Source organism: Dipodomys ordii, unplaced genomic scaffold, assembly GCF_000151885.1.
Source record: "Dipodomys ordii isolate 6190 unplaced genomic scaffold, Dord_2.0 Scaffold66, whole genome shotgun sequence".
NCBI classification, from domain to species: Eukaryota; Metazoa; Chordata; class Mammalia; order Rodentia; family Heteromyidae; genus Dipodomys; species Dipodomys ordii.
The window spans coordinates 2,497,064-2,502,830 of NW_012267282.1; positions in this window are offsets into that span (position 1 = coordinate 2,497,064).

A 5,767-nucleotide genomic window follows, 5' to 3' on the forward strand; every position below is an offset into this window, starting at 1 on the left:
TTTAAATCCTCGCGTGCACTCTCTGACTCCAAGGACGTTTAAATCACAGGGGCCTGCCCTTCTCCTGCGCTGAATCTTATGAACCTCTGCCTCCCAGAAGACAAGAGCAAAATAAGAATGATGGCAACCCTTCCAAACAGAAAGTGTGTGTGACGCACTTGACTTTACGTGAAAATTTCAGATTCGCTGGAAGGCAGCTTGTCCTTAGAAGAAGCTGCATGGCGTTCAGGGGAAAAGAATCAAGCGTCCGGGTGCAGCACTCAACACCACATCCCGAGCACGCGCGCGCTCTCCTCAGCGGCCTCGACTCTGTGGACTCACGCCTCCGTAGATCAGAAGGCCCTACTATACTTGAAATCACCTCTTAGAACTCTCATGGAAAATCGCACTTAATATGCCCCAAAAGGAAAAGATCCCCCCACCCCAAAATAAAAACAAGACAATATACTTCTCTCGTCTCTGAAAAGCGATCACCACCCCCGACCGGCTGAGGGCAGGGACCTTGAGTGCGTCTGCAGCCGCCACTCCCGTGGGGCCCTGGTCACACAGCGGCCCTTCCCGTACCATGGCCACCAAAGACGCATTCACTGCCGAGACCTGTGCTTCCGTTGAGATGACCAGTGTGGCGAGGAGGCCCGCGCGGGCCGAGGGTGGGCAGCGTGCAAACGTGGCAGGAATCACGGCCACGGGCCCGGACTTTGCCAAACACTGATTTCAGAAAGAAGCCGCCACCTCTGAGCACCCCCGGTGTCCCCGCAGGGCTCCACGCGCTGAGGCTGCTCCTCAGCCTCGCAGAGCTACAGCGCCAACGGGCGATTCGCCCAGGCAGTGTGCAGCTTGCTGCCCAGCCCCGTCCACGGCGGTGGGGGCAGCCGGCGCCCCGTCCCAGAGCCCCACTCCAGGTATGCCCACACACCAGCTCCGAGCAAGGAGGAAGACACGTCTCGGGGGAAATCACACTGCTAAAAACGAACTGAGTTTATCTTTAGTTGTCAAAACCACACTGCATGGAGCACGTCCACACACACACACACACACACACACACACACACACACCTCTTCCTGCGTCCATCTGTCTGTATCGGACTGTCTTCACACGTCTGCCTCCACCTGGCTGTGGTATCCACCTGCCGGTTCCCATCTGCCTTCACCACATCCAGAGTGCCCAGAAGAGGCAGCCTCTGACAAAAGGCGTCGTTAGCATTGAAGGTGAAGAACAGGGGTTTCTAACAAGCTTACAACGCTCCTGCCACTGGCAAGAGCGGCTGACGGGGGCCGCACGTGGCCATCTAACAGGCTGCCGATCAGAGAGTCCTGAAGACAGAGGCCAAACGTGGCCCCACGCAGGGGACACGGTCCCGAGCAACCCCACACCACCCTGTCTGCTTTATCCTGGGCACCATCTGTCTGGTTACTTAATATTTTCTTTTAAATCTGTTTGCTGGATTTGCATTAATTTACCTAGGGAGGAAGCAATATATCAGCATATGAAATGGGAAAAAAAAGAAAGAAAAGCAATATTACTTTCCAGAGAGAAGAGAAAACCTTAAAATAAGTACAATAAAAACAGAACAATGTTATTGAATTCTGGCCAGACGCTGCTGTCTGCCAACAGCTCCCAGCCCGGGCTGTGGGTTCTAGACATTTCAAACTAAACAAAGCAACAGACAGGGGGTCTGGCAGGTGGTCGGGGAGGGACAGGAAGGGCACCAAGCAGGGGCCGCCTGTCTGGTTCACCCAGCTGCAGGCAAGGCCCAGCACCCAAGATCGCACGCGGTTCTCGAACACCCACAGCCTTTCTAGGGACCACCTGGAATCGTCTCTGCCCTGTGCTGGTGGTTCCCAAGGCACCAGGATCTGTTTCTGGGCTGACGTGAGCTATTCTCTAAGACAATTGAGAGCCCGAAGTCTGCCAGAAACGGTAACTTTGGGAGAGAGGCTGAAGGGACCAGATGGGGAGCTCTGGGCATGGGGGGGGGTGGTGCTCCTGGGCAGGCCTCGCCAGCCGTCTACCGCCTGCTCTGGCCTCCAGTCACGTTGCTATGGAAACACAGGACTGCAGCGAGCGTCAAACCTTCTACCCGGTGTTACAGCGCGTGGTGGCTCCTTCAAGACGGCCAGCCACAGCCACCAGCGCGCGCCGCCACCCAGGAAGCTAATTCTGGAGCAGCGTGGAAGCCATCACACCCCTGGGCTCCGGGTCCACTGCCCCCGTCAGGTCAGGAGAAGCATCCATGGGGGAGGTGGGGGTTCTTCCACTCAAAACAGGCGTCTCTCCATAATAAAACGGACCGCACGGATCGTGGGAACACAGAGCCCTTCCGTTCCCTCGGGAGCTCGGCTGTCCACCTTGACCAGGTAGCGTGGGTTCTCCACGCGTGTGTGGCGGCTCTCTTCAGATCTGAGCTTGAATACGGCAGGACGCCGTGTGCTCCCTGGCTGCAGCGCAATTCCTGACACCATTTCCGTGAGAGCAGGATTTGCATGCGGATGGCACCTAGGTCAAGCCCTGGGCGAGTGCTCAGAGCCTCTCGGGTCAGCAGGGCCAGAGTGGCTTTGTGGGGGCTCCTGCCCAGGGGCGGGGATGCTCCGTCTGCTCTCATGGGTTTTGGCTGCACAATCCAACCTGCCACACACATTTGACTCCTGACACCTGTTTGGTCCACGCCAGAACTGAGGTTCTCTGTGTGCAGTGCTGGGAACACCAGGCTTCCTTCCCACAAACGGCCTCGCCTCCTACCTACTCCCCTCAGCCTCTACAATCGCAATCCCTGAGTGAGCGCCAAGCGCAGGAAGTGACGGAATCAGAGACTGCCAGGCACACGTGGATCCAGGAAGAGGGGCGCAGAGAGGGAGTGGGGAGGGAGAGAGGAAGAAGCAGCATCTCTGGCACAGAAGAGACCCTTGCAGACCTCGCCGAGCCCCACAGAAGGCTTGGAGAGTTTCCTCCCACAGCCCCCTCCTTCCGCAGTCCCCCCAGTTTAGGCTGAGCCTGGGCAGGCAACACAGAAGATTCCGGAATGGCACATCAGTCCATAACCCAGCCACCTTTGCCCTGGCAGCTGGAAGGACGGCCGTTTGCAGGCTGGGATGCGGGTGGCACCGTCAGCTGGGCTCCGCTGGTGTAGAGGTGGGGCGGGGCAGGCTGGGGACACCTTTCCTGTGTGTGAATGCTGTTCCCAGACCTCCCCTCCCAGAGAGAGGTGCCTGGAGAGGAAACCCCAAGCCCAAGCTGGCAGCACCAGCCCCGGGAGCCACACCCCTGCTGAGCACCCTGCCAGTCCCCAAGAGAACTCCTCTGCCCCCCCCCAGGGTCCTCAGCGACAGCCATGCAGAATGGAGGTTGGCAAAGCCTCTGAGCCCCCAGCTCAGTGGCCCGCAAGGCTGCTTCGCTGCTTTCCTCTGGGGGCACCCAGCGGGCTTTCTGGGGTGACCATACCAAACCTTAAACATGTGTGTGCATGTGTAGGTGCATGCGTGGGTATGCATGCAGGCGGGTGAGTCGCATGTGTGCGCGCATGCAGGAGGGATGCACGTACATGTGTATGCGTGTGCATGTGTGTGTGTGCGTGTGTGCCAGCATGCACTCCCAGGTCTGCCAGTCGGGCTGATGACCCCCAGCTGTCCAGGCACTGTCTGGAATGGCCACAGCTGCCCCAGTGGCCCCCACCTTCCCTGTTTCTTGCCTCTGCTTCCAGCTCTTCCCATCAGAGGAGCCGAGGCTGCCGTAGCCCAACCTCCCTGCTTCTCCTGGTCCTGCCTCTGCCTCCCCACGCCCACACTTCCCACACAAAGCCTCCCTTCTCTCTCCTGCTGCTGACACTCTGTCCCTCTGCACAGCGCCCCACCCCTCTGCGTGTCTCTGAGTTTCGGTAAACAAAGATGGCAGCGCCTGGGCACCGGTGGCTCGCGCCTGTCATCCTAGCTACTCAGGAGGCTGAGATCTAAGGATCGCAGCTCAAGGCCAGCCTGAGCAGGAAAGGCTGTGAGACTCTTATCTCCAATAAACCACTAGAAAACTGGAAGTGGAGATGTTGCTCAAGTGGTAGAGCACTCGCCTTGAGCTGAAGAGCTGAGGGACAGCACCCAGGCCCAGAGTTCAAGACCCAGGACCGGACCCAAAAAAAAAAAGAAAAGAAAAAGATGGCAGCAACTTCCCACCATCGCCAGCTTTGGATAAACAGCTCCTTCTTGCTCTCATTTTCACAATCTCAGTGTGTTTCTCTCTGACCATTAAACAAAGCAAAATACAGCATCTGAGTGCTGGCCAGAAACCTGGGACGGCCAGTCCCCATCAAGACATGTGGAAGCGCCCAAGAGCGGCTGGAACGGGGGCTCTGGACTCACGGGCAGCCCACACCGTGGCCCTGGCCTGCTCCTCAGCGAGTGACCTCGGGCGGGAACCCCTGGCCGTCTGCAGACTCCGTCTCCAGGCACAAGTAATGCCATGTATAGTAGAACCAGTGAGGAACACATGCCAAAATTAGCCTGGTACAAATGCCCACGGTCGTGTAAAAGAAAGAACGGATAGACTCAAGTAGACAGATCTCTGTCTGTCTGTCTATCATACCAGCAACCTGCACTGACCCCCTATACCAGAAGCCCTTCTACGTGCATCATGGGAAGTGATGGCTCACTCTACAGGCCCCTCAGGGGGTGGGGGTCCTCTCTGTGGTGACCCCTGGCCAGCTCTGCCGTTCACACACACACACACACACACACACACACACACGCCATGAGCATGCGGTAACACCCTCCTGCAAGGCAGCTCTGCCCCACCCATCCCTCCCCACCCCTCTGCTCCTGGGCCTGCTCACTGCATGCGCCCCTAGGAGCCAGATGGGCAACACCAATGGACAACACGGACCCAGAGAAGCACAGGGAAATGTGGGGAACACGGACTACACCACGGTGCCTGCCGCACCCGCCAGCCGCTGCCAACACGCCCCACGCAAACGGCCTGCCACACGGCTACCAGCCGCCGCCACACCGCCGCCAACACGCCCCACGGAAACGGCCTGCCACATTCTCTCGCTGGAGGGTGGTGCTGGGCTCCAGTGGAGGACTTCACACTTGCTGAGGCAGGCGCTCTTCTGCTGAGCCACACCGCCAGGCTTTTTTAAATTAGCATGAACGAGATGCACCAAGAGGGCTGCTGCACATGCACATCCGCGCACGGTGCACCCGGACTGGACTCACCCTGACCACACGTCCACATACACACACGGCGCACCCGGACTGGACTCACCCTGACCACACGTCCACATCCGCACACGATGCACCCGGACTGGACTCACCCTGACCACACGTCCACATACACACACGGCGCACCCGGACTGGACTCACCCTGACCACACGTCCACATCCGCACACGACGCACCCGGACTGGACTCACCCTGACCACACGTCCACATACACACACGGCGCACCCGGACTGGACTCACCCTGACCACACGTCCACATCCGCACACGATGCACCCGGACTGGACTCACCCTGACCACATGTCCACATACACACACAGCGCACCCGGACTGGACTCACCCTGACCGCGGCCTCCACCAGCCCCAGCCCCAGCCACCTCAGCAAGCCTCCCAAGTCCAGAATGTTCTCCCGTGCTCACTCCTTCCCCCTCTGTCCACCCGTCCTCTGGTGCTCACACCTGAGCACAGCCCGTTTTACCTTTCTGTCCTTCAGCTTTCTAAGTGTGTGCTCACTGTTCATAAGGCTTCGCTCTGGTATTTTACACTGCATGGACAGCATTTTAAC